A 24,173-nucleotide genomic window follows, 5' to 3' on the forward strand; every position below is an offset into this window, starting at 1 on the left:
GGTACCCACGGGTCAAAGGTTGTTCAAGATGTCCGGACGAGCGTTCGCGCGCACCCTGCGGGCTCCGGCGGAGGAGAGTGGATGCAAGCGCTGGCGTCTCCTGAGGAGGAGGCTGGGGCCAGCGCTTGCCGACTCGTGGCTGCGGCTGTCAGCGGGAGGCTGGAGCTGACAGCCCGCAGCCACGGACATTACACTTACCCTCTGACGGCCTTGGCCATGGACATCTGTCTTTGCGGCGTCGACTCCCTCCAGGCAGACGCCGGCACTCACTTCCGGGTCCTCGGACTGTTTACCGCAGGGCGCGCGCGCCCACGCATGCACGGCCTTAAAGGGCCAGTACGCGTCCGGCTCTCACCCATCATGTTAGGGATCTGCCAGGTACTTCATCTAGGTATACTCCTGGGATTAATCAATCCACACCTGAGGCCAGACCTGTTCGACTGACACCATCTCCCACCAACCAGGGTGGCAGGCTCAGGAGTGGGAGAGCCTATCGCGGCCTGGTCTGTCGGAGTTAGCTCCGCCCCCTGTCCTTTATTACCTGCCCTGTTCTCTCCCTCAGTGCTTGTAACTCTTTTGGATTCCTGGCCCCACTGCTGCTTGCTCCAGCCTGCTTCTGCCGTGCTTCTGCCTTGCTGCAGTTCTGCTTGACCTGCTTTGCTTTGCCCCTGGCTTGCTTCTGTCTCCTTGCCCGCTTGGGAGTACTCACTTCATCCTGGTCCTGACTGTCCGTTTCCTCGTGGCGTTCCGTGGCTACTGCCCCTTCCCTTGCATGTTCCCTGTTTGTTTTCCTGTGCACTTAGACAGCGTAGGGACCGCCGCCCAGTTGTACCTCGTCGCCTAGGGCGGGTCGTTGCAAGTAGGCAGGGACAGGGCGGTGGGTAGATTAGGGCTCACTTTCCCTTCACCTCCTTCCTGCCATTACATAATTACAAGCCCTTACCTAGTCTACCATTTCTCCTACGCTGACGCTATCATGGACCCCCTTGAGACCCTGACCCAGCAGATGCAGGGCCTCTCCCTACAGGTCCAGGCCCTGGCCCAAAGGGTCAATCAGGGTGACGCTGCTTTAGTAGTACCCCTCACCTCACCTCTAGAACCCGACCTCAAGTTACCTGACCGGTTCTCAGGGGACCGTAAGACGTTTCTCTCCTTCCGGGAGAGTTGCAGACTGTATTTCCGCCTAAAGCCCCACTCCTCAGGTTCCGAGAACCAGCGGGTGGGTATCATCATATCCCGACTCCAGGAAGGGCCCCAAGAGTGGGCCTTCTCCTTGGCTCCTGACGCCCCTGAACTTTCCTCTGTTGATCGTTTTTTCTCTGCCCTCGGACTCATTTACGACGAGACTGACAGGACTGCTTTAGCCGAGAGTCAGCTGGTGACCTTACGTCAGGGTAGGAGACCGGTTGAGGAATACTGTTCTGATTTTAGGAAGTGGTGCGTAGCTTCTCAGTGGAACGATCCGGCCCTAAGGTGCCAGTTTAGGTTAGGATTATCTGACGCCCTGAAGGATCTGCTGGTTAGCTACCCCTCGTCTGACTCCCTTGACCAGGTTATGGCCCTAGCAGTACGACTTGACCGACGTCTCAGGGAACGTCAGCTAGAACGCTTCAGTGTGCTCCCCTCTGACTTTTCTGCGATCCCCCCCGAGGTCCCGTCTCCTCGCCCCTCCACGGAGGACTCGGAGGTACCTATGCAACTCGGGGCCTCCATGTCCCCTCGACAACGTAGGGAGTTTCGCAGAATGAATGGTCTCTGCTTCTACTGTGGGGACGACAAGCATCTACTGAACACCTGTCCCAGGCGCAAGAATAAGAAGCCGGAAAACTTCCGCGCCTAAGTGATCATCGGGGAGGTCACTTGGGCGCACAGGTATTTCCCGTTAATGTGAAACGCAATAAAATTTTGCTTCCCTTTCAGGTCTCGTTTGCTGGCCGGGCTGCCACGGGCAGTGCTTTCGTGGATTCAGGGTCATCTGCTAATATCATGTCTGTGGAATTTGCTATGTCTCTAAAGATGCCTTGTATTGATTTACCTTATCCTATCCCTGTAGTAGGAATCGACTCAACCCCCCTTGCTAATGGTTATTTTACTCAGCATACTCCTGTTTTTGAACTCCTTGTTGGCTCCATGCATGTGGAGCAGTGCTCTGTACTGGTGATGCAGGGATTATCGTCTGATCTGGTATTAGGTCTTCCCTGGTTGCAGTTGCATAATCCCACGTTTGATTGGAATACTGGGGATCTCACCAAATGGGGTAGTGAATGTCTTATGTCATGTCTTTCTGTTAACTCTATTTCTCCCCGGGAGGAGGTAAACACGCTTCCTGAGTTTGTTCAGGACTTCGCCGATGTGTTTTCTAAGGAGGCCTCCGAGGTGTTGCCCCCCCATAGAGATTACGATTGCGCTATCGATTTGGTGCCTGGTGCCAAGCTTCCTAAGGGTAGGATATTTAATCTTTCATGTCCTGAACGTGAAGCCATGAGGGTGTATATCCAAGAATGCCTGGCCAAGGGTTTCATTCGCCCCTCGACTTCTCCTGTAGGTGCTGGCTTCTTCTTCGTGGGGAAGAAGGATGGTGGTCTTAGGCCGTGCATTGATTATCGTAACCTGAATAAGGTCACCGTAAGGAACCAGTACCCACTTCCTTTGATTCCGGATCTTTTTAATCAGGTTCAGGGAGCCCAATGGTTTTCTAAGTTCGATCTACGGGGGGCATATAACCTTATCCGCATCAAAGAGGGGGATGAGTGGAAAACTGCGTTCAACACACCCGAGGGTCATTTCGAATACCTGGTCATGCCCTTTGGGTTGTGTAATGCCCCTGCTGTCTTCCAGAATTTTATTAATGAAATCCTGAGAGAGTACCTGGGTAATTTTCTTGTTGTGTACCTTGATGACATACTGGTGTTTTCCAAGGACTGGTCCTCCCACGTGGAGCATGTCAGGAAGGTGCTACAGGTCCTTCGGGAGAATAATCTGTTTGCTAAGACTGAAAAATGTGTCTTTGGGGTACAGGAGATACCATTTTTAGGGCAAATCCTCACTCCTCATGAATTCCGCATGGACTCTGCCAAGGTTCAGGCTGTGGCGGAATGGGTCCAACCTGCCTCCCTTAAGGCGTTACAGTGTTTTTTAGGGTTCGCCATTACAGGAGATTTATTGCCAACTTCTCGGTCGTCGCTAAGCCTCTTACGGACCTTACCCGCAAGGGTGCTGATGTCCTCCATTGGCCCCCTGAGGCCGTCCAGGCCTTTGAGACCCTCAAGAAGTGCTTTATCTCGGCCCCCGTGCTGATTCAGCCCAACCAAGAGGAGCCATTTATTGTGGAGGTTGACGCTTCCGAGGTGGGAGTGGGGGCCGTCTTGTCCCAGGGTACCAGCTCCCTCACCCATCTCCGCCCCTGTGCTTACTTCTCTAGGAAGTTTTCGCCCACGGAGAGTAACTATGATATTGGCAACCGCGAACTTCTAGCCATTAAATGGGCTTTTGAGGAGTGGCGGCACTTCCTGGAGGGGGCCAGACACCAGGTAACGGTCCTTACGGATCACAAGAATCTGGTTTTCCTAGAATCGGCCCGGAGGCTTAATCCTAGACAAGCTCGGTGGGCACTATTCTTTACCAGATTTAATTTCTTGGTTACCTATAGGGCTGGGTCCAAGAATATTAAGGCTGATGCTCTGTCACGTAGTTTCATGGCCAATCCTCCTTCTGAGAAGGATCCTGCTTGTATTTTACCCCCTGGTATAATCGTCTCTGCCACGGATTCTGATTTAGCTTCTGATATCGCGGCTGATCAGGGTGCAGCTCCCAGGAACGTCCCTGGGGACAAACTGTTTGTTCCCCTGCAATACCGACTGAGGGTACTCAGGGAAAACCATGACTCCGCTCTATCTGGTCATCCTGGCATCTTGGGCACCAAACACCTCATTACCAGAAACTATTGGTGGCCTGGGTTGCCTAAAGATGTTAGGGCTTACGTCGCCGCTTGTGAGGTTTGCGCTAGGTCCAAAACCCCTAGGTCCCGACCTGCGGGCCTACTACGTTCCTTGCCCATTCCCCAGAGACCTTGGACCCATATCTCCATGGATTTTATCACCGATTTGCCTCCATCTCAGGGCAAGTCGGTGGTGTGGGTGGTAGTCGACCGCTTCAGCAAGATGTGCCACTTTGTGCCCCTTAAGAAGCTACCTAACGCCAAGACGTTAGCTTCTTTGTTTGTGAAACACATCCTGCGTCTCCATGGGGCCCCAGTCAATATTGTTTCTGACAGAGGGGTACAATTTGTTTCCTTATTTTGGAGAGCTTTTTGTAAAAAGTTGGAGATTGATCTGTCCTTCTCCTCCGCCTTCCATCCCGAAACTAATGGCCAAACGGAAAGGACCAACCAATCCCTGGAACAATATTTAAGGTGTTTCATCTCTGACTGTCAATTCGATTGGGTCTCATTCCTTCCCCTTGCTGAATTTTCCTTGAATAACCGGGTCAGTAACTCGTCAGGGGTCTCCCCGTTTTTCTGTAATTTCGGGTTTAACCCAAGATTCTCCTCCGTCTCCCCTGGTTGTTCCAATAATCCTGAGGTAGAGGATGTTCATCGGGAACTGTGCACTGTCTGGGCCCAGGTTCAGAAGAACCTAGAGGCGTCCCAGAGCGCACAAAAGATTCAGGCGGATAGTAGACGTTCTGCTAACCCCCGGTTTGTCGTCGGGGATTTGGTCTGGTTGTCGTCCAGGAACTTGCGCCTTAAGGTCCCGTCCAGGAAGTTTGCTCCCCGATTTATTGGACCTTATAAGATCATTGAAGTCCTCAACCCTGTATCCTTCCGTCTGGAGCTCCCCCCATCATTTCGCATACATGACGTCTTCCATGCCTCCCTCCTTAAACGCTGCTCCCCGTCCTGGTCCCCCTCGAGGATACCTCCTGTTCCCGTTCTCACCCCTGAGGGGGTGGAATTCGAGGTGGCCAAGATTATGGACAGTAGGATGGTCCAGGGCTCCCTCCAGTACCTGGTCCATTGGAGAGGATACGGGCCGGAGGAGAGGACTTGGGTACCTGCCCGTGATGTTCACGCTGGGGTATTGATCAGGAGGTTCCACCTTCTCTTCCCCACTAAACCGGGTCCCCTTAGTAAGGGTCCGGTGGCCCCTCATAAAAGGGGGAGTACTGTTAGGGATCTGCCAGGTACTTCATCTAGGTATACTCCTGGGATTAATCAATCCACACCTGAGGCCAGACCTGTTCGACTGACACCATCTCCCACCAACCAGGGTGGCAGGCTCAGGAGTGGGAGAGCCTATCGCGGCCTGGTCTGTCGGAGTTAGCTCCGCCCCCTGTCCTTTATTACCTGCCCTGTTCTCTCCCTCAGTGCTTGTAACTCTTTTGGATTCCTGGCCCCACTGCTGCTTGCTCCAGCCTGCTTCTGCCGTGCTTCTGCCTTGCTGCAGTTCTGCTTGACCTGCTTTGCTTTGCCCCTGGCTTGCTTCTGTCTCCTTGCCCGCTTGGGAGTACTCACTTCATCCTGGTCCTGACTGTCCGTTTCCTCGTGGCGTTCCGTGGCTACTGCCCCTTCCCTTGCATGTTCCCTGTTTGTTTTCCTGTGCACTTAGACAGCGTAGGGACCGCCGCCCAGTTGTACCTCGTCGCCTAGGGCGGGTCGTTGCAAGTAGGCAGGGACAGGGCGGTGGGTAGATTAGGGCTCACTTTCCCTTCACCTCCTTCCTGCCATTACACATCAATAATTAGCCCAAATGGCTGCTGGACTATAAAAAGGGGCTCTGCCCACTTGTTCCTCGCTTGAGCGTTGTTGTTTACCTAAGTTTGTCTTGCAAATAGTCTCCCAGTGTTTCCTAGTTCCCAGTGTTACCCGTTCCTGCTGCCTGTACCCTGTATCCCGTGCTATCGTACCTGCTGATAAAGTCAAGTCGTGTCTTCCACTGCATCCACGGTGCCACCCGCTGTGAAAGTCAAGTTGTGCTTCCGCTGCTGTCTACATTGCCTCAGGTACCCGTTCTGAACTATAGACATTGTTTTGTACCTTGTTGGCCAGCTGCTACCCTGCTACGCGGTACGGCCCAGTGGGTCAACACCCCGCGCCGTGACAGTTGTGAAGAAAGAATGGGTAAGGGGTAAGAAGGGTAAGGGTTTGAAACCGAAGCTAAAGCTAGATGTGCCACTCTATCCTCCCTCTTTTTTTTTACTAGAAGTTTTATTGGACGTTAGTTAGCTAATGTTTGTCATTTTAAATTTATGCTTCTTTACTTCATCTTAAAGGACCATGGAATATGCTTTACAAAAATTTTTATATTATTATTATTACTATTATTATTATTACTACTTCTACTAGTACTTAGTTTGCACTTAAACACACAAATGTAGGAAATATTAGGCTCTTTATACATCACGTGAAAGCCCTACGTTCGGCGTATGCACCAGGAAAGCTCTCGGCGCATTTGTTGAACATATCCATAGGATCCATTCACCTGGTGTATGCCAAAGTGTGTCCCTTCGGCATAGGCAGGGCAGGTGTGTGATAGCTTACCTTGTTTACCGTGGTATGAAATGGAGTAAAAAAAGTATACCACACGGTACACTTTTTTTTAGAATGGGTTCCTAGAGCGACATACTGTATCCTACTGTATGTCTATACAGAGGGATACATTGCAGTCTTCTTTTAAATATATTTGTTGGGAAATCCTTCTAAAGTAAACCTCCCACGTACTGTAGGGCTCTAATGTGATGAAAGTACAGTCCATCCAGAGATCAAAGTATTGTAAGGCTGCTGTGCTACCAACGGGGCAACAAAGTAGTTAATTTTTCCAGAAAAGGAACCTGAGAACAAAGCCACTAAATACAATAGACATGGAAACTACAGAATAATCAGAAAAGTTACTGCTAACTTTGCTTTGAGAATCACAAAGAGTTTTAAGAAATAACCAGGTAAACCATAGGTCTTGCACAACCTACTAAATACCAGGGGCTCAGGCACCAACTCACTGGTTCCTACCCAAAGATAAAGAATGGTTCTGGCTTGAGAGTCATAGGCTTGTAACAGCTTTATCAAAATGGCTAAGTAGGTAAACACTGGAAAACTGGTACTAGAGAATGAATCTACTGAATTCAAAGGACAGGAGAACTAAAGCAATAGAAAAATGCACTAGAGCACTAAACTATTGTTTATCATTAAAGTTGGCATATGTTTGGTGCATATTGTCAAACCAAGAAAGATTTACCCACCACACAAGAGAGTACACATATATATAGCTCAATTGGCAGTTTTAAGATTGCCATTAAAGTAAATACTTGTATTCCTCATAATATTACAATTCTAGAGCATGTTTTCATAGCACTATATTGTGGCATCCTCTGTTATTCTTCCTGGAACAGTATGAATAACATGATAACTGGGCATTACTACTCCCCTTGTCAATATGGTGACAATGACAATACAATGACAATATAATACAATACACAATACAATGACAATTTCTAACATCAATTTCTAACATCAATTTTCCTATAAAATGTGCATTTTAGCCCTTTTATGGACTCTATATCGAAATGTTATCCTGGCATCAGAAGAGGTAAATTATTATTTTGTTAAAAGTCCATCTTGATCCAAGCCCTGCAGTATTTTTCACTGATTGACTATGCATTTTACCTGGTTATCTGAATGTTTTTGCAAAAAAAAATGTTTAATATTTAAATATTCCTTTATGATTGTATCTTTAACTGCAATCCGAACAATCCTTGGAGCATGTATTACTGAATGTACATCTTCTTATAACATGGTAAACAGCCTAAACTAAATAGATTTGCATATTACTTTTAGAATCAGAATTTTATAATCCTCAGTATTGCCATTATGATTTCGGTGAGGTATTACAAAATGTATTTGAATAAATTTATGTTGTAATGAAAAATCCACATTATAAAGATTATATTGTCACTAACCAAGTGTAAAAATGCAGGATCTCAATCATTAGTCTAATACATGATGAGACCTTGTCAATGACCAAAGCTACTCTTAGAATAAAAAAAATAAAATTTATTCTAGGTAAAATAAAAAACATATATGTGGACCTCAGAAGCATAAAAAGTTCTGAGATAGGGATTATAATATGCAACGTCTTCTTAAAGCCATTCTGGTGTATGGCAGTGCTAAACACATGATTATAGCAATAAAGTAAAGATTCAGTAATTCAGTAGCTAGCTTAATGGTTTCCAAGTATTACTACCTTATCAATTTCAGCATTTATCCGGAAGTGCCAGCAAAGCAAAAATTGAAGCAATTAACAACTTTAGATGAGTTCTTCTGGTTTCCATCTTGTTCTCTGCCTATAAGTCTGCTTCAAGACAGAAGAAATCAGCATGATAACTGGAATGTCCGTGTCTGCGGGCTGTCAGGTCCAACCTCCCCCTGACAGCCGCAGCCACGAGTCGGCAAGCGCTGGCCCCATCCTCCTCCTCAGGAGACTCACGTCCACTCACCTCAGCCGGACCTCGTTGATGAACTTTGACCCGTGAGTACCCTGGACTATAAGAGGGGTCCAGCCCCCTAGTTCTATGCCTGAGCGTTGTGTTCCCTAGTTTGTTTATGTGATGGCCTTCTAGTGTGTTTCTTGTTCCAGTCCCTGTCCCTGTACCTATACCTGTTTCCAGTTCCTGTTCCTAGCAATCCATTCATTCCTGGTCTAGCACTGAGCTGTGCCAAAGTCGTGCCGTGCTGTATCCACGTCTGACCTGCTTCACCTCGCCTGACGCATGCCTGCTACCTAGTCCCAGTGGAGCCTGCCCTGCCACTGTCTGAGCTGCCACAGGTACCTATAGACTCTCACCTGCTTCCTGTTGGCCAGCTGCCTTACCACCAAGCCGGTACGGCCCAGTGGGTCCACAGACACTTTGTGACAGTACGCTCGGGCAAGCTGGTCACAGTTCTTTGCAAGGTTTCTGTTCGAGCTTCATTATCGCCCGGCCGACAAGAATGTGAGGGTCGATGCCTTGTCCACATCTTTCGAGACTGAAGACACCATAGAGAGTCCACAGAACATTATTGATCCATCTTGCATTGTCTCGGTCAATCCTCTGCAAATTGGGGACATTCCTCCAGGGAGGACTTTTGTGCGCCTGGCTGCTCGTGGAAGAATCCTCCGCTAGGGACTCTTCTCTAGACTGGCAGGTCACGCGGGGATACGTAAGACCCGGGATTTGATTGCTCGTCATTTCTGGTGGCCCACACTGCCCAAGTACATTGTGGACTTTGTTTCTTCCTGTGCTGTATGTGCAGCCAACAAGGCCACCCACTCCAGACCTGCTGGTCTGCTCCAGCCATTGCCTGTGCCCAATGCTCCCTGGCAGCATATAGCTATGGACTTCATCACGGACCTGCCGCTCTCTGCTGGATGCAGTGCTGTTTGGGTGGTGGTGGACCGATTTTCGAAGATGACCCACTTCGTTCCACTGGCTGGTCTTCCTTCTGCTCCTCAGTTGGCCAAGTTATTTATCCAACACATCTTCCACCTGTATGGCTTGCCGCAGCATATTGTGTCTGATCGGGGTGTTCAGTTTACCTCGAGGTTCTGGAGAGCCCTCTGCGGCCTTCTTGGCGTGAAGTTGGACTTTTCCTCTGCCTACCATCCTCAGTCTAATGGTCAGGTTGAGAGGATCAACCAGATTTTGGAGAACTACCTATGCCACTTCATCTCCAAGCAGCATGATGACTGGGTGCAGCTGCTCCCATGGGCAGAGTTCTCCTACAATAATCACACCAGCGAGTCTACTAGGAATAAACCGTTCTGCATTGTCTACGGCCAGCACCCACAAATTCCTTTCCGGGTGCCTAATACTTCCGAGGTACCTGCACTGACTCCACGTTTAGAGACTTTTTGCAGATCTGGCAGCAGACTCGATCCTCCAGCCTAATGGCAGTGGACCGCATGAAACGAAAGGCTGACACAAGGAGAAGAGAGCCTCCTCGGTTTCTTCCTGGCACTAAGGTCTGGCTGTCATCCAGGAATATCCGACTGATGGTGCCGACATATAAATTTGCCCCCAGGTTCCTCGGACCATTCGAGGTCCTGCAGCAGATCAACCCTGTCGCCTACAAGCTTCGGCTGCCTCCTACCCTCAGGATTTCCAACTCCTTCCATGTGTCCATCCTGAAACCGGTGATCCTGAACCACTATTCCAAGACTCCCAGCCCTGCGGTTGCCTTCAGCGGCCCTTCGGACATTTTTGAGGTCAAGAAGATCTTGGACACCAAGAGAGTGAGAGGAAAGACTTTTTATTTGGTGGATTGGAGTGGGTTTGGCCCTGAAGAAAGGTCCTGTGAGCCAGAGGAGAATCTCAATGCCCCACTCTTCAGAAGAAGTTTCTCTCTCGCTCTGGACCCAAGAAGAGGGGGCATAAGAGAGGGGGATACTGTAATGTCCATGGCTGTGGGCTGTCAACAACAACCTCCCACTGACAGCCGCAGCCACGAGTCGACAAGCGCTGGCCCCAGCCTCCTCCTCAGTAGACGCACTGGACCTCGTTGATGAACTTTGACCTGTGAGTACCCTGGACTATAAGAGGGGTCAGCCCCCTAGTTCTATGCGTGAGCATTGTTGTGTTCCCTAGTTTGTTTATGTGATGGCCTCCTAGTGTGTTTCCTGATCCAGTCCCTGTCCCTGTACCTATACCTGTTTCTAGTTCCTGTTCCTAGCAATCCATTTATTCCTGGTCTAGCACTGAGATGTGCCAAAGTCGTGCCGTGCTGTATCCACGTCTGACCTGCTTCACCTCATCTGACGCCCGCCTGCTACCTAGTCCCAGCTGAGCCTGCCCTGCCGCTGTCTGAGCTGCCACAGGTGCCTATAGACTCTCATCTTCTCCCTGTTGGCCAGCTGCCTTAACGCCAAGCCGGTACGGCCAAGTGGGTCCACAGACCCTTCGTGACAATAACACACATAACAGGTGGATGGCATATAGTGCCTAAATAATACTGTTTGTTACACAGTGCTCAAACAATAACACCATACAAGACATAAATAATTCAGTAACATACCAGCTACATGATAGCAACATAGAGTGCCAAATTTATACTTTTGTACAATTACCAAATTATACATATAGCGGCAATAGTACAGAAGAAAAACATGCTGCACTCATGACCGGTCAAAAGAAGCAGCATCAGGTGCGAAACAGTCTGTAGCCATATTTGTCTGTTCGTCCGCACTCCATAGTCCTTGTTGGATGCCATAATAAAGGAATTTTACTGCATTTGGGTGAGTGTCGCATATTTTTATCTCTACTATTGCCGTGTTTTAGCTTGATGATATGCTCCATTGCTGAGCACCACCCAAAGATGAACTAGGAACTACTGATGTTATGGGTATTGTTTATATATGTGGAAATTCCAATATATTAGTGCTCTCTCCTTCTACTTATGACTCTATTCAAATTATATACACTACCGTTCAAAAGTTTGGGGTCACCCAGACAATTTTGTGTTTTCCATGAAAACTCACACTTATATTTATCAAATGAGTTGCAAAATGACTAGAAAATATAGTCAAGACATTGACAAGGTTAGAAATAGATTTTTATTTGAAATAATAATTTTCTCCTTCAAACTTTGCTTTCGTCAAAGAATGCTCCATTTGCAGCAATTACAGCATTGCAGACATTTGACATTCTAGCTGTTAATTTGCTGAGGTAATCATAAGAAATTTGACCCCATGCTTCCAGAAGCCCCTCCCACAAGTTGGATTGGCTTGATGGGCACTTCTTGCGTACCATACGGTCAAGCTGCTCCCACAAGAGCTCTATGGGGTTGAGATCTGGTGACTGCGCTGGCCACTCCATTACAGATAGAATACCAGCTGCCTGCTTCTTCCCTAAATAGTTATTGCATAATTTGGAGGTGTGCTTTGGGTCATTGTCCTGTTGTAGGATGAAATTGGCTCCAATCAAGCGCTGTCCACAGGGTATGGCATGGCGTTGCAAAAAGGAGTGATAGCCTTCCTTATTCAAAATCCCTTTTACCTTGTACAAATCTCACACTTTACCAGCACCAAAGCAACCCCAGACCATCACATTACCTCCACCATGCTTGACAGATGGTGTCAGGCACTCTTCCAGCATCTTTTCAGTTGTTCTGCGTCTCACAAATGTTCTTCTGTGTGATCCAAACACCTCAAACTTCGATTCGTCTGTCCAGAACACTTTTTTCCAATCTTCCTCTGTCCAATGTCTGTGTGCTTTTGCCCATATTATTTTTTTCCTTTTATTAGCTAGTCTCAGATATGGCTTTTTCTTTGCCACTCTGCCCTGAAGGCCAGCATCCCAGAGTCGCCTCTTCACTGTAGACGTTGACACTGGCGTTTTGCGGGTACTATTTAATGAAGCTGCCAGTTGAGGACCTGTGAGGCGTCTATTTCTCAAACTAGAGACTCTAATGTACTTGTCTTGTTGCTCAGTTGTGCAGCGGGGCCTCCCACTTCTCTTTCTACTCTGGTTAGAGCCTGTTTGTGCTGTCCTCTGAAGGGAGTAGTACACACCGTTGTAGGAAATCTTCCGTTTCTTGGCAATTTCTCGCATGAAATAGCCTTCATTTCTAAGAACAAGAATAGACTGTCGAGTTTCACATGAAAGCTCTCTTTTTCTAGCCATTTTGAGCGTTTAATCGAACCCACAAATGTAATGCTCCAGATTCTCAACTAGCTCAAAGGAAGGTCAGTTTTATAGCTCCTCTAAACAGCAAAACTGTTTACAGCGGTGCTAACATAATTGCACAAGGGTTTTCAAGTGTTTTCTTATCATCCATTAGCCTTCTAACACAGTTAGCAAACACAATGTACCATTAGAACACTGGAGTGATGGTTGCTGGAAATGGGCCTCTATCCACCTATGTAGATATTGCATTAAAAACCAGATGTTTGCAGCTAGAATAGTCATTTATCACATTAACAATGTATAGAGTGTATTTTTGATTAATTTAATGTCATCTTCAATGAAAAAAACTGTGCTTTTCTTTAAAAAATAAGGACATTTCTAAGTGACCCTAAACATTTGAACGGTAGTGTATATATAGAGTTTTATATAATGCTAGTTAACTATAATGTCATAGAGTGATCAAATAATACCACCAGACAATGCTCAAATAGTATGACTATACACAGCCCAAATTATGCTAAAACTTGTGCTCAATGATAACCTCCATGCAAGGATCGAATAATTCCATCATAAAGTGACCAAATATACAGAACTATAATGCTAATTAACTATTACTCATTAAATATTTACAATACACAAGCTGCTGTTACATTATCGCAATAGAACATAAAGTATCAATACACATACACTATTGTGACATCATCACAAAGATATACAGAAGAACACTCACACACACACACACACACACACACACACACAATACACATACATTATAAATATACACCACAAGCTTGTAACACATCATTCACGTACACTATTGTGACATCAATACAATTTTTAATAACCTATAAACATGCACAACACACCCAGTAGTGACATCATTTCAGCAATGCTCAGTGTCGCTTTTGTTACATCTTTACAATAGTGCACAACCTATATCCACGTCTAATAATATTTTTACATCTTCACAACAAAAAGCAGCAGTAAATACAACACATACATTATTACAAATAGTAGTCCCCACCTCGCAACTTACAGAACTTAACCCCTTCCCCCTTTGGTCACTTATGACCTTCCTGACAGAGCCTCATTTTTCAAATCTGACATGTTTCACTTTATGTGGTAATAACTTCGGAATGCTTTTACCTATCAAAGCGATTCTGAGTTTGTTTTCTTGTGACACATTGGACTTTATGTTACAGGCAAAATTTGCTCGATACATTCAGTATTTAATTGTAAAAACACCAAAAAGTTTGCGAAAAATTGCAAAAAATAGCATTTTTCTAAATTTAAATGTATCTGCTTGTAAGACAGGCAGTTATACCACACACAATTGTTGATAATTAACATCGCCCATATATCTACTTTATAGTGGCATTGTTTTTTGAACATCCTTTTATTTTTCTAGGACGTTACAAGGCTTAGAACTTTAGCAGCAATTTCTCACATTTTCAAGAAAATTTCAAAAGGCTATTTTTACAGGGACCAATCCAGTTGTGAAGTGGCTTTGAGGGCCTTATATAATAGAAACCCCCATAAGTCACCCAATTTTAAAATCTGCACCCCTCAAAGTATTCAAAACAGCATTTAGAAAATTTTGTTAACCCTTTAGACGTTTCACAGGAATTAAAGCAAAGTGGAGGTAAAATTTCCAAATGTAATAATTTTTTTTGCAAAAATTAATTTTTAATCAATTTTTTTTTGTAACACATAAAGTTTTACCAGAAAAATGGAACTCATTATTTATTGCCCAAATTATGCAATTTTAGGAAATATCCCACATGTGGCCCTAGTGCGCTAATGGACTGAAGCACAGGCCTCAGAAGCAAAGGAGAACCAAGTGGATTTTGGGCCTCCTTTTTATTAGAATATATTTTAGGCACCATGTCAGGTTTGATGGCCTCTTGCGGTGCCAAAACAGTGGAAATCCCCCAAAAGTGACCAAATTTGGGACACTACACCCCACAAGGAACTTATCTAGGGGTATAGTGAGCACTTTAACCCCACTGGTTTATTCCATAAATTATTGGAAGTAGGCCGTGAAAATGAAAATCTAAATTTTTTCAAGAAAAATGTCGGTTTAGCTAATTTTTTACTAATTTCTACAAGGACTAAAGGAAAAAAAGCATCACAACATTGGTAAAGCAATTTCTCCTGATTAAAACAATACCCCACATGTGGTCATAAACTGCAATTTGGACACACAACAGGGCTTAGAAGGGAAAGAGCGCCATTTGGCTTTTGGAGCTCAAATTTAGCAGGAATTGTTTGCGGAGGCCATGTCACATTTGCAAAGCCCCTGGGGGACCAAAAAATTGACAATCTCCCCAAAATTGACTTTATTTAGGAAACTACACCCCTTGAGGAATTAATCTAGGGGTGTAGTGAGTATTTTGACCCCACAGGTTTTTCATAGATTTTATTAGAATTGGGCAGTGAAAATAAAAAAAATATATTTTTCTTCATTAAGACGTAGGTTTAGCTAAAAAAAATTCATTTTTGCAACAAATAAAGGAAAAAGGAATGCCAACATTTGTAAAGAAATTTCTCCCGAATACGGCAATACCCCATTTGTGGTAATAAACTGCTATTTAGACACACGGTAAGGCTCAGAACGGTAGGAGCACTTTGTGGCTTTTGGAGTGCAGATTTTGCTGGTTTGGTTTCTGGGTGCTATGTCGCATTTGCAAAGCCCCTGTGGGGCCAAAACAGTGTAAACCCCCCAGAAGTGACCCCATTTTGGAAACTACACCCCTTAGGGGTGTAGTGAGTATTTTAGCCCTGCAGGTATTTTGCAGAAATTAGTGTGCACTCTACGTTACAGAGTGAAAATTGAATTTTTTCCATACATATGCCAATATGTGGTGCCCAGCTTGTGCCACCATAACAAGACAGCTCTCTAATTATTATGCTGTGTTTCCCGGTTTTAGAATCACAATGCATGCAGCCCTAGTCTTTTGCCTGGACAATCAACCAGGCTCAGAAGTGAAAGAGTACCATGCAAAGTTGAGGTCTAATTTGGCGATTTACAAAGCATTGGTTCACAATTGCAGAGGCTCTGATGTGAAATAATAAAAGAAACCCCTGAGAAGTGACCCCATTTTGGAAACTACACCCCTCAAGGCATTTATTAAAGGGTGTAGTGAGTATTTTCACCCTACCGGTCTTTCCCATAAATTATTGCGCTGCGGATGGTGCAAAGTAGACATTTTCATTTTTCCCTAGAGATGCCATTTCAGTGGCAAATATGTTGTGCCCAGCTTATGCCACTGGAGAGAAACACCCCAAAAATTGTTAAAAGAGTTCTCCCGGATATGGCGGTGCCATATATGTGGAAGTAAACTGCTGTTTAGGCACACTGTAAGGCTCAGAAGGGAGGGAGCGCCATTTGGCTTTTTGAGCGTGGATTTAGCTTGGTAGTAGTTTTGTTTGGAGTTTTACTGGTATTTCATTTTATAAAGTGGGGGTATAAGTAATATGTGCAGAGAACATCAGGGTATATGTGAACTGGGCAGAGTACATCAGGGGCATAGTCAGGTGGTATAATAATGGGGTAAAAAAAACAAATAAAATTATCCATAGATGTGTGTTACGCTGTGAAGCAATCCTTTCTGCACAGACTGCTATCGCACTAATAAATGGTCCTTACTTATCCCCCTTTTGGTCTACACTCCGCACCTTTGAAGTTTGGGGAATATTGCTGGGAAAGTATTGTCCTAGTATAATACGGGTACCCTCGCTCCAGCAGATATGTTTGGGCCCTCCCCTTCCAGGTTCCCTAATTTTAGGGACTTGATAATTCGCCTCTTGAAACAGAAGAAATGTTCCCCTCTGATCTGCACAACTGCATATTTTTTATTTCCTGACTTATTGGAGCCTTAATTAATTTTATTTTAGCGGCATGAGGGCTGTTCTTTTGCGGGACAAGCTGTAGTTATTATTGCTACCATTTTGGGGTACACGCGACTTTTTGATCACTTTTTATCCTATTTTTTGTTAGGCAAGGTGACTACAAAACAGCAATTCTGGTATGGTTTTTACGTTTTTTATATATAGTGGTCACCATGCGTTATCAATTACATGTTACCTTTATTGTGTGGGTCAGTCAGATTCTGGCGATACCAAATTTATAGCAGTCTTTTAAGTTTTACAACTTTTTGCACAATAAAGTTACTTTTATAAAAAGAATGTCTTTTTTCTGTCGCCATGTTGCGAGAACCATAACTTTTTAATTTTTAGGTCGACAAAGCTGTATTAGGGCTTGTTTTTTGCGAGACAAACTATAGTTTTTATAGGTACCATTTTTGGATACATGCGACTTTTTGATCACTTTTTATTCAAAATTTGTAGGGCAGAGTGACCAAAAACAGAAATTCCGGCATTGTTTTTTACGTTTTTTTTACGTTGTTTACCGCGTGGATTAGTTCTGGCCATTGTGGACGCGGCGATACCAAATATGTATGGTTTATTTATTTTTTTCAATAATAAAGGACTTGAGAAGAAAAAAAGGGCGATTTTGTTTTCTTTTATTATTTGAAACTTTATTTTCCAACTTGTTTTTTCACTTTTTTTACACTTTTCTCTAGTCCCACTAGGGTACTTGAAGACCCAACTGTCAGATTTTTTTCTAATACATTGCACTACCTATGTAGTGTAATGTATTAGATCCATCAGTCATTCACTGACAGCAAGCCAATTAGACTTCGCCTCCGGGCGAGGCCTCATTGGCCTCATCGGCTTCTGTAATGGCAGAGCAGAGGCCATTGTTAGGCATCCTGTTGCCATAGCAGCACTCGGCAGACTTGCCATTGCATGGCAGGGCTGCCGATCTGCTACCAACCCCTAAGATGCAGCGATCGCTTCAGATCGCTGCATCTAAGGGGTTTATGGCAGGAATCGGAGCTTGCTCTGATTCCTGCCCTTTAAGGTTGATGTCAGCTGTAACATACAGCTGACATCCACCACTGAAGACGCCGGCTCAGCTCCTGAGCCAGCACATCTTGCCGGCGACTGCGGAAGCCTTTTTAGGCGGGGCATGAAAGGCTCCCATATTAAGCATACCGGAAGGCTAGTGTTAGGACTTCGGTAGCCTTTGCAGCCACCGGCACCCCGGCAATTTTGTTGCTGGGGTGCCGATGAGCTGCAAATCCCTTAAATGCAGCGATCGCTGCATCTAAGGGGTTAATGGCAGGTATCGGAGCTAGCTGCAGTTCCTGCCATTACAGGTGGATGTCAGTTGTTACATAGAGCTGACATCCAATGTTGATGACGCCAACTCAGCACCTGAGCTGGCGCCATCTTGTTGGCGGATGCAGAAGCCTTTTAGGCCCCGCCTCCGGGTGTGGCCTGAAAGTCTGTCTTACTAAGCATACCGGGAGGCTAGTGTTAGGCTTCCAGTTGCCTTTGCAGCCACCGACATCGCAGATATATCATTGCAGGGATGCCGATGAGCTGCAAACCCCTTAAATGCAGCGATCGCTTTTGACCGCTGCATTTAAGGGGTTAATGGCAGGAATCGGAGAAAACTTCGGTCCCTGCCATTACCCCAGGGTTTCAGCTGTAACATACAGGTGACACCCGGGGAGGTGCTTCTGAGCAGGTGTCCACCATTTGTCGTATGGATACGGCAAAATGCGGGAAGCACTAGCTTTCCATGATGTATCCATATGACAAATGTCGAGAAGGGGTTAAAGAGTACCTTTAAACAGGAATACCCTATCTGTTGTTTTGTTTTTGTTTTCTTAAATCATTAGACCCCAGAAATAAATGTAAGTCAATTAATAAATGTATTTTTTTTTAAATCTCTGTATAAATCACTCGCCTAGTAAGCAAATATCCCAACTTCCCTCATGAGTCAGGTCCGAACTTCCTGATAGGGAGATCCTGATGATGTATTGGAGTACAAGTTCATAGACTCTATTGAGCCCGTACTCCGATACATTGATTTTCAGAAAAAGCTGGAACAGAAACGCAGGGGCTGAGCGCTCACACAAGCGTTTCTGCCGTATTGTCTTAGCGATTGGTGCCCACATAGTGCCACAGTGTCCCCTCCGGTTAGTGCCCATTTAATGCCATGGTGCCCATGTAGATAGTGCCACAGCCTGCAGATAGCTCCTCCCCCTGTAGATAGAAGCATCCCTCTGTAGATAGCACCATCCCCCCTATAGATAGCACCAGCCCCCTTGTAATCAGAGCTACCCCCCTGCAGATAGCGCCCCCCTGCAGATAGTGCCACTCCCCTGTAGATAGCGCTGCTCCCCCTGTACATAGCACCACCCCCTCCCCCGTAAATGGCACTTCTTGTAGATAGCACCACTGTAGCTACCTGTAGGAGGATTCAGCTCCTAGAGGGAGCCCCTGATGTCTCCGTCCATATATGGACAGTTACGTCAGAGGCTACCTCTAAGAGTGGAATCCCCTGCTAGAGCGTCCGCAGCGCTCTGCCCGGGGATTCCGTTCCAGGAGTAGCCCCCGATGTCACTGTTCATAAATGGATAGTGATGTCAGGGGCTTCTCCCGTAGCGAAATTCCTGGTCAGATCGCACTGGACGGGGGTTCCGCTCCTAGAGAGAGCCCCTGACATCACTGTCCAAATGGACAGTGACGTCAGGGGCTCTTTCTATGAGCGGAATCCCCGGCAAGAGCGATCTGACCAGGAATTCCGCTCCTAGAGGGAGCTTAGGTGGCAGTATATACAGAGGGGGTGCAATGCTATCTACAGTGGGGGGGGGGGTTGCTATCTACAGGGGGGGTGGCACTATCTACAGTGGGGATGGAGAGACATCGGGGGCTGTCTCTAGGAGGGGAATTCCTGGCCAGAGCGCTCTGGCCAGGGATTCCGCTCCCAGAGGGAGCTTAGGTGGCGCTGTCTACAGAGGGTTTTGCGCTATCAACAGTCGGGGGGGTGTGTGTGGTTCTATATAAAGGGGGGTGTATTCCAGGGCTCTTAAAGCCTCAGCAGACATGAGAGTGCAGCGCTGCTTACGCTGAAGCAGCACAGCACTCATTAAACCCTGTTCCAGGCTGCCAATATTTATATACGTGACAACTACACGGGTCATCGGTAGTTAGAACATATATAGCTGTATGGCAGTCGTGAAGGGGTTAAATATAAGAAATTTAATATAATAAAGAGGACTTACTTTACTAGAACATGGTAGAAAAATAATACAGTCTACCTGCCGATTAAGCATGCCCAGATTGAAAAAAAAAATCCTAAATACAAAGTGTATATAAATTCTTTTCTTTTTGCCATCGTGAGCCAATGTTTAGGATTCCATTATTCTTCAATAAGTCGCCAGCTTTACAGATTGCTGTACGCGGTCACTGTAGTTTGCAAGTTAAAACGGACGGAAATTTGATTAAGTATAAACACAAGCATTTATCATTTTTAACTTCACTTTTATATTTGTAGACACATTAATTTTCATGACGAGAGAGTTCAACAGTGTGAAATTAAAAATGTTTTTGGATAGATTTTGCTGTATGACTTTGGAAGCATGTTTAGAGCCTGTCCTTTAGTTGAATTTCAACAATTAGAGCCTGTAAAGTGCATGACTAGTAAATCCGTAATAAGCAAATAGATGACCTGAAAACTCCAGTCATCACATAATGCTACTCAGAGACGTACACTTGAAGCTCTCTGGCCCCTATGCAGAAGCAGTACTACTGCCCCTCGCCTACCATGTGCTATTTATAATATTGTGTTTTCTTATTAGGAAGAGGAGTTTTTCGTAGCCCCCTAAGGTATTATGACGAAAGTGCAACTGCTACCTCTGCACCTCCATACCTGCATCCCTGAATAAATGTTATGTTAAGTTATTTTCATTTTTCTTCCAGCTGGATTCCATGTATTGTTACCAAGTGCAATTTTTGGGCAGAGCTTAATTGTTATATGAATATAAGCCAAGTGCAAGTGATGCCTTGGGGAAATAACATCAGAAGGGGTGAATTCTGCCACAAGCGTGTGTTATAGAGAAAACAGCCACAAGTTACTTTAATGTAGAGACCAGGGCCGCCATCAGGGGGGTATTAGGGGTAGTGGTGTGAGGGGCCCGGCCAAACCTAATTGAAAGTGGGGCCCGGCCACTGCTGCGACTTGTCTTTGGTAGAAAAAAACGGGCCCCTGCAAAGGGGCCCGTTTTTTTCACCAAATGAATGTCGTGAGCTGCGGGCCCCCCCCCCCTCTCATGGGGGCCGTCAAACACCGCCGACCGATCACGCGCACCCGCAAACTCGCGACTGTCCGAGCACGCACCCGGCAAAAGCGCGCAACCGCGACAGCACGGGCGCTCGCAGAAGCAACAGCACGCACGCACCCGCGATCGGCCGCGCTCGCACTTGCGATCGGCCGCGCGCGCACCCGCGAACGAAGCGCGCGCAACCGCGGACACACATGGACCCAACTTACCTGGAGCCTGGCTGGAGGTGAAGGACTGGACGTCTGGACCGAAGACCTCGCCTGAAGGACCTCGCCTGAAGAGGACTGGAGTGGGAGCAGCAGCTCTTCTGACACGGTGAGTAAAGTGTGTCAAAGTGCTGTTTATGTATGGCCCTGTTCACACAAAGTATTTTGCAGGCAGAAAAAAAATCTGCCTCAAAATTCCTTAAAGAATTTTGAGGCAGATTTTGATCTGCACACACTATCTTGTTGCGTTTTTTTGCTGCGTTTTTTGCCCACGGCGATTGAGGACAGCAGGCAAAAAACGCAGCGAAAAATGCATTTTCTGCCTCCCATTGATTTCGATGGGAGGTCAGAGGCGGAACCGCGGCATGAAAGGACGTGCTGCTTTTTCTTTTTTCCGCGACTGGCTCCCATTGATTTCAGATTAAATCAATGGGAGGCGGTTTTGGAAGTTTTTTGGTGCTGATTCTGACGCAGTGTCCGAGTCAATATCAAGGGCCAAAACCTCTGTGAACTGGGCCTTATTGTTAGGGCTTAGGGCAGATTCACACGAGCATTGCGTTTTTGCGCGCGCAAACAACGCGGCGTTTTGCGAGCGCAAAAACCATTTGACAGCTGCGTGTGTCATGCGTGTCTGATGCATGGCTGCGTGATTTTCGCGCAGCCGGCATCATAGAGATGAGGCTTGTCGACGCCCGTCACTGTCCAAGGTGCTGAAAGAGCTAACTCTTTCAGCACCCTCGACAGTGAATGCCGAACACAACAGCGAAAAACCTGTAAAAAAAAAAGATAAAGTTCCTACTTACCGAGAACTTCCCGGCCGTTGCCTTGGTGACGCGTCCTTGGTGACGCGTCCTTGGTGACGCGCCTCTCTTGACATCGGGCCCCACCTCCCTGGATGACGCGGCAGTCCAAGTGACCGCTGCAGCCTGTGATTGGCTGCAGCCTGTGCTTGGCCTGTGATTGGCTGGAGCTGTCACTTGAACTGAAGTGTCATCCCGGGAGGTCGGACTGCAGGAAGGAGACAGGAGTAATCGGTAAGTTAGAACTTCGGTTTTTTTTACAGGTTCATGTATTTTGGGATCGCAAGTCACTGTCCATGGTGCTGAAACAGTTTAACTCTTTCAGCACCATGCACAGTGAATCTCTCCCGACGTCGCGGACCGGAAATTTTTTTGCCGGGTTCGGCCAAAACGAGTTTGGCCGAACCCGGTGAAGTTTGCCTCTGTTGTCGGGGTTCGCTCCTCGCAAAGACACTCCGTTTGGATGCTTGGAAACAGAAAAGCATGTGGTGCTTTTCTGTTTTCATTCATCCTTTTCACTGCTGTTGCGCGAATCACGCTCGTCCCACGGAAGTGCTTCCGTGTGGTGCGCGTGATTTTCACGCACCCATTGACTTCAATGGGTGCGTGATGCGCGAAATACGCAGAGTTATTGAACCTGTCGCGCTTTTTGCGCAGCAGACAAACGCTGCGCAAAAAGCACGGACTGTCTGTACTGCCCCATAGACTTGTATTGGTCCATGCGTGCCGCGTGAAAACCACGCGGCCCGCACGGACCGAATACACGCTCGTGTGAATCCCCCCTTATTCAGACGAACGTGTAATACATCCGTGCAACGCGCGTGATTTTCACACGCCTCGCACGGACCTATGTTACTCTATGGGGCCGTGCAGACTGTCAGTGATTTTCACGCGCCTCGCACGGACCTATGTTACTCTATGGGGCCGTGCAGACTGTCAGTGATTTTCACGCGCCTCGCACGGACCTATGTTACTCTATGGGGCCGTTCAGACTGTCAGTGATTTTCACGCGCCTCGCACGGACCTATGTTACTCTATGGGGCCGTTCAGACTGTCAGTGATTTTCACGCGCCTCGCACGGACCTATGTTACTCTATGGGGCCGTTCAGACTGTCAGTGATTTTCATGCAGCGTGTGTCCGTGTGTCCGCTGCGTAAAACTCACGACATGTTCTATATTTGTGCGCTGTTCGCGCATCACGCACCCATTGAAGTCAATGGGTGCGTGAAAATCACGCCCAACACTCCCGCAGCCGTATAAACTATGAATGAAAACAGAAAAGCACCACGTGCTACAAACATACAAACAGAGTGTCATAATGATGGCGGCTGCGCGAAAATCACGCAGCCATGCATCATACGCTGCTGACACACAGAGCTGTTATGGACCTTTTGCATGCGCAAAATGCCACGTTTTTTGCGTGCGCAAAAAGCACACGCTCGTGTGAATCCGGCCTTAGGGTAGGAACACACTAGGCATGAACGCTGCAGATTTTATGCAACACATTTTATTGTGGAAAATCCGCAGCGTATCACAGTCGCAGCAGAGTGGATGAGATTTGAACAAATCTCATCCACAAGCTGCAAAAAAAATGGACCTGTAGTGTGGCTTTTGGCTTTTTAAGCCGCAGCGTGTCAATGTATTCTGTGGGATCGATGCTCCTCTGTTGCGGAAATGCTGCGGTTCTGCCGCAAAAATCACACATGAGAAAAAAAAAGAAGGTACTTTTTTAAATTGATAAAGTTTAGACTTGCCCCGGCCGTAGTCCTGGTGACGCGATCCTCTATTCTTAGCGCAGCTCGGCCTCCTGTCATGTCGTTTCATCCCATGTGACTGCTGCAGCGGTCACATGGTCTACAGCGTCATCCCAGGAGGCGGGGCTACGTTCAGAAGAGAGAGTCACCTAAACTACGGCCGGGGCAAGTCTAAACTTTTTTTTCCCTGCAGGATTCCCGCAGCGGACACGCCTCACGAAACCTGCGCCACTATTTGGTGCGGTTTTGCTGGCAGAATTCCCTGCGGCTCCCGGGATAAGCGGTGTAGTTTTACTCAGCATATCCGCCTAGTGTGTCCCTTATGATGTCGCTCCTGGAGCTGCTGCCGGTCTCTAAATAGGCAATTGGTCCAGTAGAATTTGGAATTATTTTTTTTTGTGAACCAGCTTAAAAAAATACAAAACTTTTGTGTTAGGGCCTGTTTACATCACCATTCGCTTCCGTTCCGGGGTTCCGTCTGAGGTTTCCGTCGGGTGAACCCCGCAACGGAAAGTGACAGCACAGCTTCCGTTTCAGTCACCATTGATCTCAATGGTGACG

This window comes from Rhinoderma darwinii, chromosome 4, assembly GCF_050947455.1.
Source record: "Rhinoderma darwinii isolate aRhiDar2 chromosome 4, aRhiDar2.hap1, whole genome shotgun sequence".
Lineage (NCBI taxonomy): Eukaryota > Metazoa > Chordata > Amphibia > Anura > Rhinodermatidae > Rhinoderma > Rhinoderma darwinii.